The sequence below is a fragment of the Sardina pilchardus genome, chromosome 22, assembly GCF_963854185.1.
Source record: "Sardina pilchardus chromosome 22, fSarPil1.1, whole genome shotgun sequence".
Taxonomy (NCBI): Eukaryota; Metazoa; Chordata; class Actinopteri; order Clupeiformes; family Clupeidae; genus Sardina; species Sardina pilchardus.
In genome coordinates, this window is record NC_085015.1 from 9,014,208 (window position 1) to 9,027,624 (window position 13,417).

The following is a 13,417-nucleotide window of genomic DNA, read 5'->3' on the forward strand; positions in this document are numbered from 1 at the left end:
AAACAATCACCTTGAAAGTTGGCCTTTAAGGAATAAGCACAAAAATCTTTCTGTTATAACATTTAGTTTCCTCAGGATTCCATGTGTGAATGAATGTGTAGTCACTTATTCATTAGCCTAGTCTAGCAGCCTAATTTGTATATTGTACTAAAATTCTTCCTGGAACACTCACATGTAATACACCAGATGCTTTCAGTACATCAACTCTTTGACACCCCATGCAGTTCTTTCTCACTCTGGATGTTTGGTGTGTTTTTCTCAGCCTTGCTGTCATTGTTTGAGTCTGGGATTTGATCTCAGACCTCACATCTAGGGCTAATAAGAAAAACTGCTCCAAATGGTCCAAACGCTTTGTGTTACCTAGTTAAAAATGAAAATTAAAAAGAAAAAGAAAAAATGAGGCAATTTTTTTTTTTTTTTTTTTTTTTTTGATTTTTGTTGTCAATGATTCCTGGGACACTGAAAGACCAGGCTGCACGGAAATTGGTGGGAGTACAGCCCTAGGATGACATTGCCTGAAAACGCAAAAATGAGGTCTTGTAATCACAAGTATCTTTGACATACAGTGCCTATAGAAAGTCATCATACCCTTTTGAAATAGTTACTTTTTTTGTCTTACAGCCTGAAATCAAAACCCATTTAAAAAAAAATCTTTTCCAGTTTCATTAACAAATTTAGCTGTACAACATCAAAATAATGAAAAAAAAGTCAGCAGTTCTGAAAATTAATAAAAAATTAAAAAGTAGAATAACAGGGTTGGAAAAGTCATCATACCCCTGACTTAATACGTTGTAAAGCTTCCTTTTGCTTTCATTACAGCCATCAATCTGTTTGGATATGTCTCTATTATAGCTTTGCACACCTAGATAGGGGAATATTTGCCCAATTTTTCGTGCAGAAATGTTAAAATTTAGTCAAATTCTGTAGGGAATGGCGATGGACTGCTCTCTTCAAGTCAATCCACAGATTTTCTATAGGATTTAAGTCAGGGCTCTGACTTTGCCACTCAAGGATATTCACCATCCTATCCTTAAGCCACTACTTTGTTCTTTTGGCAGTATGTTTAGGACCATTGCCGTGTTGGAAGGCGAATGACCTGCCCATATTCAGCTGTCTAGCATGGGGGCTGCAGGTTTTCCTCAATCATTTGGGTGTACTTGGCATCATCCATTTTCCCTCCTATTCTGACCAATTGCCCAGTCCCCACTGAAGAGAAACATCCCCACAACATAATGTTGCCCCCACCATGCTTCGCAGTAGGTATGGTGTGTTTTGGGTGTGTTTGGGTGTGTATACTGTGTTTGGTTAGCGCCTGGAGCTCAGTCCAAAAACTTCAATCTTAGTCTCCAAAAAGTTCGATCTTAGTCTCATCTGACCATAAAAGCTTTTTCCACGTGGTAGCAGAATATTCCAGATGTGTTTTTGCACTGAACTCCAAGCGCAATGTTTGGCAAAAACCAACACAGTACACCACCCAAAACACACCATATCTAGTGTGAAGCATGGTGGGGGCAACATTATGTTGTGGGGATGTTTCTTTTCAGCGGGAACTGGGCAATTGGTCAGGATAGAAGGGAAAGTGGATGCTGCCAAGTACACCCAAATTCTTAAGGAAAACCTACGTCCCTCTCCTAGACAGCTGAGGATGGGGAGGTCATTCGCCTTCCAACACGACAATAATCCTAAACATATACTTCCAAAAGAACAAAGCAGTGGCCTAAGGATAGGATGGTGAATATCCTTGAGTGGCAAAGTCAGAGCCCTGACTTAAATCCTATAGAAAATCTGTGGATTGACTTGAAGAGAGCAGTCCATCGCCATTCCCTACAGAATTTGACTAAATTTGAACATTTCTGCACGGAAAATTGGGCAAATATTCCCCTATCTAGGTGTGCAAAGCTATAATAGAGACATATCCAAACAGATTGATGGCTGTAATGAAAGCAAAAGGAAGCTTTACAAAGTATTAAGTCAGGGGTATGATGACTTTTCCAACCCTGTTATTCTACTTTTTAATTTTTTATTAATTTTCAGAACTGCTGACTTTTTTTTCATTATTTTGATGTTGTACAGCTAAATTTGTTAATGAAACTGGAAAAGATTTTTTTTAAAATGGGTTTTGATTTCAGGCTGTAAGACAAAAAAAGTAACTATTTCAAAAGGGTATGATGACTTTCTATAGGCACTGTATGTAAACATCAAGATTCAGGGAATTCCATTCATGGGGTAACCTGACTTTCGCCAGATCCTGTAGTTCGCTGTCTGCTTCTTGTGTGGAGCTCAGCGAAACGCCTCTGGTGGAGCATGGCGGAACTACAAGGGTCTGGCGAGAGTCAGGCTATTCATGGGGGGCCATGCAATAAATTCATTTATGTGTTTAGTGACTGTACACCAATCGACCTGTAGATGGCGGTGTAGAGTGAAAAGTCGCCGGTAGAGGATGATGTGATAATGTACTTACTGTAATAGGCTACATGTCTTCAAGGCAGGACTGTCACACACTCTCTCACACACTTATGTCTCTGTGCCAGGAGCATTTTGAAAAGGGCAAAAGGGAGGGGGGACTCCTCCTCTATTAGTTCACATGATAGCCTGTCAGATTAAACTTTCTGTTATTTCTCTGGACTTTATGTCTGGGATGTGAAGCCATGTAGCATCATCCACAATTAGTTGTGATAATTTAGAAACCAAGATTGTATTTTATTGATTAGAGAATGATGTCAAATTAAACTTTATTTCAGTCTACATCGCTACAACATAGTTTACATGTCGTTGGTTAATATTATTATAGCCATTACAAGGACACAAGGATACAAGGACGTTCATTTGTCACATACATAGAAATACTAAACTAACGTAAAACATGTAGGGAAATTTTGTTTGGTGGTCAACTTTTTTCTGTGCGAGTGTGAAGATCAAGAAATATTAGAATGCAGTAAATAGCAAGAGAAAGTATAAAGTGCAATGTGTGTAACCTACAGTCCTTGTTCAAGTGAGTAAAATTTTATAAGTAGGCTACAGCTTATTTAGTCTTGTTCTTGTTCTTGTTTGGCTTGTTCAGGATATGGATGGCTTGAGGAGAGAAGCTCCTCCTCAGTCTCTCTGTTCTGGTCTTGTAACAGCAGAGATGTTTGCCTGACCTCAGTGTTTTGAAAAGTCCTTGGACAGGATGTGAGGAGTCCTTTACAATACTTTGGGCCTTGGTACTGTACGTACTTAATGTAAGTAGTTAAGAGTCATTGCATGAGAAAACCAGGCAGAGGTGGGAAGAAGGGGGTCGGCCAAATCGGCTCATACTTTGTATATATGATAAGTATGTGGAACTATGAACAGCCATATACTTAAAACCCTCCAGCTGTTTTTTGTTATGGAGTTCTGGGACCCCTCTCAGAGACCCTCAAAATCCAACAATTCATGGATGAAAATGACTGAAATTGCCATTTCTACCCTGATTATCCTGATAAAGATATGAACACGAATTTTATGTTTCCATAGAGCTTAGGTAGAATAGTTTTAAAGACCAAAAGGTGCACTAGGGGGTTATCTGCACCACTGAAAGCAGAATTTTCATCGCTCTAAAATTGGTCATTTTTAGGAGGCATTATCTCACATTCGCAGTGGCTTTGGTGGATGGTTTTACTGTTGCTGGACAGAGGAACATCTTCTGATTCAAAAACAATGGTCGTCTAATTGGGCCACACATAATGTGCGCCGTGCCAGGAGGGTCTTTCCGGTATTTTTTCGGATTTTGGAGTATAATAAACCAGGTAATAATATCTCACTATAGGGTAATTTATGGTCAATTTTTGTGTCACTGTATGACAAATTGTTAAAGAAAGCTTTAATTAACTAGAAAAGCACTCAAAGAGTGCAGACCTCTGCATGCATTGATGCTCTTGGTTGTCATACATTTGAAACTAGACTATTCAGATCGTCACCGAGTGGCCATACCATGCCATTACATCGCAAACATCTGGCATTAAATCTGTTTGTGATGTAATGCCATGGTATGGCCATGTGATGGCGATCTGAATATGGTTTATCATAGGCCAAAACACGACAAATTCTGCTAAAGACCCTCCTGGCACGGCACACATTATGTGTGGCCCAATTAGACGACAATTGTTTTTGAATCAGTAGATGTTCCTTTCTCCAGCAACAGTAAAACCATCCACCAAAGCCACTGCGAATACGAGATAATGCTTCTTAAAAATGACCGAAATTTAGAGGGGGGGACATTCTGCTTTCAGTGGTGTACCCTCGGTGCACCTTTTGGTCTTTAAAACTATGCTACCTAGGCTCTATGGAAATATAAAGCTTATGTTCATATCTTTATCAGGATAATCAGGGTAGAAATGGCAATTTCAGTCATTTTCAGCCATGAATTGTTGGATTTTTGAGGGTCTCTGAGAGGGGTCCCAGAACTCCATAACAAAAAACAGCTGGAGGGTTTTAAGTATATGGCTGTTCATAGTTCCACATACTTATCATATATACAAAGTATGAGCCGATTTGGCCGACCCCCTTCTTCCCACCTCTGCCTGGTTTTCTCATGCAATGACTCTTAACTACTTACATTAACTAGCTAACTAGGAAAGGGAGCTTGTCACCAAAGCCTGACAAGCCTCAAAACCTCCCATAGGGTGTATTGTACGCTTTCTGAACGTTTGCCTACCCACTTGGTAATTCCCCCGGTATGTATGTATTTATGTGTTTTTACACTTTTCTGAAGAACACTCACTGGTACATTCATGTACACTCACAGTACACTCACTGGGACAAAGTTCCCCTTGCTCTAACATTCACACACTACTACCATAGCTCAAGGGGTGGTGTAGTCAGCTGTACACTGGGGGGCGCTACATATTTCTGACCCCAGGGAGGTGTTCCCATTCCCAAAGTCTTTTGTTGTTGGTGGTTGGCTGCAATTGCAGAATTTCTCCAAATAGAATGGAACCTGACACCAGTTGTACTGAGCACTTATCCCACGATCAGATTAGGCTCTCAAAATCTCACCTAATGAAGGGTTAGCCTTCTCTATAGCCTATACTTCAGATTAACTGAAGATTATCATAATGTTGATATTGTTGTCTGATGGACAACAAATAATAATAATAAAAAAAATGCTTCTTGATAGCTTTGATGGACAATGCAAGCTGACAAAAGATATGTTTGTGTGTCACAAAGAAGAACCACTGGAATAGCTTTCTTGAGTTTAAAGCTTATTTGCATAATAACATTGTGTTAGTTCAACTGAGAGGTTAGACAGTTTAACAGAAAATGTGTTTGTATTCTCTGCTTCCAGGTTTACTGGTTATTTTGTAATGTGAGAAGCTCAGGGTCTGTCTCCATGGCCCATGTTCTGTGGAAGGTGCCACTGGATAGCATGATCAACAGGTTATTTTGCATTCCTCCACGAAGTGGAAAAATTTCAAAGGGGCAGGTGTAACCTTAGACCTGAACTGTTATTCAGCTGTGTCTGAAATCTGCATGAAGGATGGAAACCAGCTATTGGGCAAAATACTGTACCTTTCTCTAAATCAGAGGGAGGCGTTTATAGAAGAGGATTTTTAACTGACAATCGTTTCCTCTTCCACCATACTGTATGTGTTCATGTAGCCTACTGTACATTTGCTGGATGGCAACGAAAAAATAAAAAAAAAATGTTTAAAATAAATACTGATCTGTAATACAGTTACAGTTCTGTAGATGTTGTAGTGTTTCAGTGTGCGGACCTGCAATGGGTCCATGTTTTTTTTCTGGGCTGAATGACCGAACTAGTCGAGCTTCGTGCACCATGTGAGTATTTTAGTATTTTAGTGCAGTTGTTGTGATGCGGTGAGTGTGCCATTTAAGCCTTTAACAATGGATACAGCAGAGTATCAAACAGAGTTTTCTGTGCAAATCTACAAACCTTTACTAATTTACAGACCTTTGGCAATCTTATTGTAGAGAACATTTGTAGAGAAGGTTTAGTCTACAAGATGTTTTTGACCGAGCTCCAATGTTTATTCTTTACTAAATGTTTTACTTTCAACTAAATCTGAAATCTACATGTGTGTGATTATTGTTATATCATTACATTTAAACTGTTATTGGTGTTTTGCAAAAAGTGTTTTATGAAATCAAAACATAGTGTGTAAACAGTTGTACAAAACAGTTATGTCCTTCTTGGTCCATAATGCACAAGCAGCTATTTTATACTGTAGATAGATAGATAGATAGATAGATGTAGATAGATAGGGGAAATTCAATGTGTCAGTAGCTTATTTGATACAGTGAACAAAAATGTCTATGTGTCGGCACATGTCTTATGTATATTGTACAGTATGTCATATGCACATGCCCACAGAGATGTGAAATCCACACTGACCCTGATGACCTCATCACTCGGACCTGGCCGTCACCTCTGTGTTGAGACCAGTATGGTTGCCATGGAAGTGGAGAAGTTGACGAGGACAGACTGTGTTTACGTTCGTGAGGCTGGACAGGGGACAGAGGGGAGAGTGAGTGCCCTTTCTGAGGACCTGCTGAAGGGAAACGTGCCTCTGAAATGGAGAGACGTCACAGACCCAGAGAAGGTGTTGCATACATGTAAGTGTCTGGTCATTCATGGAGACTTTAAACTGGATAAGACATTGTCGCAATATGTCAAAAGTGAGCAGATTTGTTTTACATTTTTGTTTACAGGTCAAATTTCTTTTTGAATTGAGACCTGTCTCCTGTCTTTGTGTGTGTGTGTGTGTGTGTGTGTGTGTGTGTGTGTGTGTGTCTGTGTGTCTGTGTGTCTCTGTGTCTGTGTGTGTGTGTGTGTGTCTGTGTCTCTGTGTGTGTGTGTGTGTGTGTGTGTGTGTCTGTGTGTCTGTGTGTCTGTGTGTCTGTGTCTGTCTGTGTCTCTATGAGTGTGTGTGTGTGTGTGTGTGTGTGTGTGTGTGTGTGTGTGTGTGTGTGTGTGTGTGTCTGTCATTTATCTGTATACGTGTTCCCCACTCAAATGTTGTGGCTTTTTTGCTTTAAAAAAAAAGGGGGAAAAAAGAAATTGTTACAGTATCTGATAGAATGGATGTTATTATTGGACTGTAAAATGATAGGGTCATGTTACTGTGCTGATTCTAGTGAGCCTTTGGCGCGTTCCCCTTCTGCTGTTCCACACGGTGACCACACAATGGCACCATTTCCACTGGCATGACATCTTTACATCGATGTCGATGACCTTGCTGTCTACAGTGGTGGGATGATGGAGAATCAGGAAAGGAAAATTGAAAAGGGTCACCATGACTGATGTGATGTTTGAAAAGGAAGTTCAAAAAAGTAGTTGTGTTTATGTAAATGGAGATTGAAGAGCAAAGTAAGGCAAAATGTATTTATTGACTTAGACTTTTGTTTTTTGTTAAGAACACTGACAAGTTAACTGAGCTAATCTTTTGGAGATTTTGCATCATTTTTAACTGAGGTCAAAATGATGCTGTTTTTAATTTGGAACCAGTGGTTGGTTGGCTACTAATGTTGGATACATACATGTCCAAATGACATCCATTATTTTGCATTGCCTGTTCATATGACTGTACATTTCCATCGACTATAAATCATTTATAGTTGATGGAAATGTACAGGCATACATTTTCACATAATATATATGCTGCATAATGCTTTTAGAGACAGTCAGAAAAAATATTGTGAAGGAGAGACATTGTAACAACTTTATTTTTTTTTTTTTCAGATGAAAAAAATCCTCTCAAGAGAGTTCACAGTGCAAGTGCATACATCAAACCAAATTGTAAGTCAGATCAGATGTGCACAATTTCAGTAAAATTCAATACAGTGTATTAATTCTTATCTTTAACTATTTTATCTTGTTTTGTTTAGAGGCCAAGTAATTTACCATGTCATATTCCAAATTAATGGCTGAATCACCCTAAATATTTTCAATGATAATTGCTACTGCCCTAATTCTCTTGTTCAGCAGTTCTTGTTCTAATGCAACAGCTGGAGACTATAGATTATGTTTGAATGACCTGAAGATGTAGATGAGGTTGTACTTTGATTAGATGCAGTAGTGGCCATACATTTGTCCTCACTTTGTGACTAAGATTATGCACCGGCAGATTCCTATCCTGCCTCTTCCTATTGATCAGGGCTGTTCTGATCTATGAGTTGTCTCTGTGTTTGTCTGCAGTGGCAGGCCAGAAAACCAGTGAGACAGACACCCTCAAAGTATATCCTCCATCTCCAAACAGAGGCTCCCCGGCAGGAGCATCAGACAGGGACTGCAGGAGACACCAAGGAGAGGATGGAGGAGAGTGGGATGATGCTCGAATTGACACTCACTGTACAGGAGATGAAGGCTGTACAATTTGGTGAAAATCACCTCATTGCATTGAATTTTTTTCTGACCGTTATTAGCCTGGCTAGCGTCTACCACATTTCTCGTATTTGAAAAAGTGCCCAGATCCGTTCATTGGGCGCCACGGATGTCTATCATGCGTCTGTGCATAGCTCATCATCGTCTTGCTTTCCCCCCCTGTTCTGGTATTGGTCCCCTATCTGAGGCAAAAAAGAGGGCGATAGTTTCCAGGCTGCCTTAGCGATGTGAATCAAATAGTGTGCAAGGCAGCATGGGAACACCCAGGCTAGACCGGTATTGCATTTGCCATTTGATTTTTTTGAAAGTCAAGTTGAAAAACTGTCTGTCAAATTCTGTCTGTTCAAAAAGTCTGTTCAAAATTGCCCCTTCTGATTGGTGGGCATACCCAGCACAGGCACAGCAGTCCTGTTTGGTGAGCTTCATTGTGTGTCACACAAGCAGAATGACATGAATATAAAAATCATAGATGTGACAAGATTAACCATTGGGACAGAGCTGTGAGCTTCACAATCAATTAATTACAGTATTTTGATTTAGCTAACTGCTTTTGTTCAAATCGTGATTAATTCTGCAGCCCTACAGTAGATCAGGTTACATTAGATTCGACTGTATTGCTGTTGTCATGTCATTGTGCAGATTAAATATTTTATCAAAAGCAACAGATGGACTGAAAAAGAGAGGAGCAAGAAGCAAGAAAACAGGAGATACTTTTCCAATGTTGAAAGAGAAGATTGTGGTCAAAATAGACCTAAAGATTATGGACGAAACTGGACTGGAGAGACTTTGTGGGCATACTCTATGAACTATGTCCGGGAGACCCAAGTGAAGACAAGACAAACCGATCATAGGCATGTTGCTGGAGTGACCTTTTTCACCATTTCTGGAGAAAGATTTGTATGTTTTAATGCACAGGCCTTTGAGTCTGGGAGACATAGTTACTGTGAATGTTGAGAAGAGATGTTATGAAGGGATCGGATTCCTGGTAAGATGTAGCATTTTGTATATTTGTATATTTGTATGACACATATTTCCCTCGGGATTGTATTGATCTGGATTGTGGGATTCCGTTTCAGAATGTGTAGGTGGTGTCCATAGGTCTAGCAACCTAATTGAATCTTACACTAAAGTTCTTCCTGGAACACTTCCTGTAATACACCAGATGCTTTCAGTACATCAACCCTTTTCTTTCTCTCTCCGGATGTTTGGCATGTGTTTTCCTCAGCCTTGCTGTCTCTGAGTCTGGGAATTGATCTCAGACCTCACATCTCAAAACTATGGATAAAGCTAATAATAAAAATGTTGCAGTAGAGCACCTGCTGTTTACAGTGAGTATGTGTCACTTCACCAACTGATAATCATTAAGATTCTCTTCTGAGAAAAATCCACAGAGAAATCCATAATCAAATAACCACCATTTTCATATTAAATTATGGTTTCATATACTTAGTATTATTGTTTAGCACCACATACTGTACTATTGTTTTGTATTATTTGGTGCAAAAACAAGTCAATTTGTGGACATGTCAAATATGTTAATTTTCAGTTGACGAGTTTCACCTATTCTCCCTTTTATAGTAGAGCTGTTACTCTACTGAACATGTCTGTGTGTCTCTGTCTCCTTCCAGCGTGAGTGCTCTTTCTCCTCACCCAGCAGGGTTTATGGGAACATTTCAATAACATTAAAATATTCAGTAATCTAGTCTCCAAAAGAAAGAAGAGTTGCTAGAAGAGCACACCCATTAGAAGGAATTTCATTCTCTGAATGAAAGAGACAATAACAGACAAAAATCAAGTTCTTCAAAACAATTTCACAGAAACAAAGTCATCTTTTGGCATTGTATCTTAGTTTCAAAATGAAAACAATGAGGTCAAATCCATCCTTCAAAGGAAGCAAATTTATTCTGAGATCAGACAATAATCCATGATTTTCTCTTCCATTAAGATATAGTCATTAAATTACACCAAACACCCTAGTCACTCTTCAACATCTTCAGAACAAGAGAATACACAATTTAAAGAAGGAGAAAGTGTATTGACCTCGGTAAGTCAGGAAATGGGTATAAACTTATCGTGTTGAGATAGTGAACCCCCATGCAAGTGTGAATTTCTGGTTGACATTCATTTCTGTGATGATGCAAATAGTACATACTGTAGATAGAGTTGAAATTAATCTAAACAATTCATATCTTAGTCCAAGTGAACATTCATGCCAAATTTGATCGTCTCACGTTTTTGTGTTTCATTTTACTCTAATCTTTACCAGGGGTGCCTACAAATGTGGAGGGCACTGTGGAAGCACAAGCTCTTGTGCAAGCCCCAACAACACCAGGAAGTGCAAACTGCATGGGTGCTGCTGTTTGTCAAACTCCAAGTTTAGTCTGCATATCATCCTGTTGCAGCTTTTGCCAGTTTCATGGCTGATATTGTAGTAGTGCCATTTTACACTAACAGAAATGTGTTATATCGGTAGGCTAAGTCAATTGAAACAGGGTTACTGTTCCACAGGTGTTTTCACATGTTGTGCCTATCATACCTCATACACCCAGTGAATCTACACTGAACTAGTATTTCCATACAACATGCAAACAAATCTGTTATAAGCAAATGTTGAGTTCCTGTGCTTTCTTCTGACAAGTTCCTTAGTTACTTCTTCAGAAGAGAAAGATGTTACTACATGCAACCAAACAACCCATTATGCAGTGGACTCTTTAGACTACCAATTCAAATCAAACGGGCACAGGAGGGAGTGATGTTTATTACACTGGTCAATGACTGGACGCTTAATGTTTCAGTTCAAGACAAAGAGAAACATGTTGATGACTTCTATCACAGTAAAATGTACGTTGACAAAGAAATGCATATAACATATATCATCATTATTAACTTCACTTGTGTGCGTCAGAGTTGTTATTCACAGAGTTGTTATTCATAACTTGTTATACACAGTTTCACTTGGGAGACTCACAGGAACGCTATGCACCTGGAAAAGATAAGACATTTAGGGAGTTACGATGGAGCTCCTGACTGAAGGTCATTCTCATGTGTTTTGATCTGCTTGTTAAATAAAAGAACTTTCTTGTGTCCAAGAGCTCAGAGACTGTTTCGGAGAGGTAAAGCACTTCCTCTCTATGTCTCTCCTCTTGGCGCCAGAGTATACTGAAAATATACTACTTGTTTGTGGTTCTTGTGTCTTAATATTGGGAAGATTTTCCTGACATACGTAATACATAGCAAAAACACGTTTCATTAATGTAGAGTTATAACACCAACTCCAGGTATTCCACAGGTGTCTGTGAACATGATCAAATCTTGATTAGGTCACTGAGTGAGGAAACATCCATGTGAGGCTTCCAGACACAACTCACAGTCGGCTATTTGTCTGTCATGCATCTTTCATGAGAGCCTCCTGTACATATCTCATCCAGCAAATGGGTTTGGGCATAATATCGTATTACCTACTTAGTTGAGCACAGAGATTTCAATTACATTATTCATTGAGCCCTTTCTTTTATTATGGATTTCTTTACTAGTGACACCCATACAATAAATGTCTGCAAGCAGATTGGTCTACATTCATAAATCCTACCCATAAATCAACAGCAATGACACATATATTTTGGCTATTAGCATGTTTTGACAAATGAATGTCTCCATACCTCTTAAATTCACAGCTGTGTATGTAGGCATGGCATGTACATAAAACTGACAAAGTGCTGTAGGTCAGTTTCTCCTTTCGACAAACTACTTAGTGAAATTTAGTGCAGTCGTCCTCAACCATTACCTTAGCTGTTGCAGCTGCCACCACCCTACCTTGCCATCCCATCATATGTCAGCCCTTCACTCCATTTGTGTGTGTGAGAGAGTGTGAGAGAGTGTGTGTGTGTGTGTGTGTGTGTATTTGTGCCTGTGCTTGTGCCTAAACGCCCCCCGCCCACGTATCTCGACAAACCTTTACAGAAGCGCCACCCAAGAGCATGATGGGTGTTTGAAGAGAAGCCCTTGGCATCGCATCAGAAATTAGCCTGAGAATTCGCCTGGGTTCTCCCAATACCCTCTCCAATTCTCCTCCCCGCCCACACATGACAGCTGAAAAAAGGGAAAGAGAGAAATACAGCTTAAGGTGTATGTGTGTGTATGTGTGTGTGCGCGCGTTGTCGAGCAGGGTGTGAGTACGTCCAGCGTCTATAATACCTCCACTGACACACTGGGAGGTGGATATAACAGAGGATCATAATCATATCATTTAATTGCACACCCTACGCGAAGAGGCGTAGAGACGGCGGGAGAAGCTGCTTTTTGGCAATAAGGGGAGGCAGAAACAGAAGCTTTTTGAAATCGAAGAAAATATGCCAGCATTTTGACGCGAAACGCCGCAAGCTACCTCGTAGAGATATCAGAACATTTTGCTTATTGAAATCAACGTGTTTTAAAGACTCACAGGAGTACCGAAATTGGCGTTTCCTGGTTGTTTTTGTTTATTTATCTTAAGCAGAGAGTGGGGAAGCCGGTGTTCAACAACAATTCTTTGTTTTAACGTTAGTGCTGAAATACTGTAAGGCAAGATCAAGCGTGAATTGTGGGAGAATTTGGATATCCCTTTGTTAAAAGATCATCATCACCATCATCACCAACAAAACGAGTCTAAGATTGAGAATTAATGTGCGTGTTTTTGGACACGCACACTCTATCCGAACCCAGACCCAAAGCAAGTGAGTATTGAACGACCTGTGGGATTTTCCGTCTAGATGTGTAATGTTCCGGTGGTCCAACAGTTCTAATAATACCAGCAGTCTTTGGAAACAGTTTTGTAACCTCGCCTGAGTGTGACAAGTCAAATCCCCAGTATCTGAGCTATTGGACTTACTTTCTAAACATTCAACAAGTATTGCTTTGACCATTGTGCTATATTTCCATACTCTGAGTGTATTCAACGTTGAATGATGGTGATATTTCTCACCACATGCCCACCTCACAATCAGGTGAGCACGGCATCTCATTTTTAAACGCGTCTTTTCGGCGACAACAATTCCAGCCCATCGTCATAAACATTGA

General features: G+C 39.8%; 2 long non-coding RNA genes across 2 annotated transcripts; both read left to right on the forward strand.

Annotated features, from left to right (window-relative positions):
• Window positions 1-5,702: 5,702 nt before the first annotated feature.
• Window positions 5,703-9,689, forward strand: LOC134070690 (uncharacterized). The gene is made up of 4 exons (XR_009936957.1): window positions 5,703-5,799; window positions 6,353-6,594; window positions 7,721-7,777; window positions 8,177-9,689. It is a non-coding gene; the product is annotated as an uncharacterized LOC134070690 (long non-coding RNA).
• A 573-nt stretch (window positions 9,690-10,262) lies between these two features.
• Window positions 10,263-11,428, forward strand: LOC134070691 (uncharacterized). The gene is made up of 3 exons (XR_009936958.1): window positions 10,263-10,406; window positions 10,629-11,203; window positions 11,312-11,428. It is a non-coding gene; the product is annotated as an uncharacterized LOC134070691 (long non-coding RNA).
• Window positions 11,429-13,417: the final 1,989 nt, after the last annotated feature.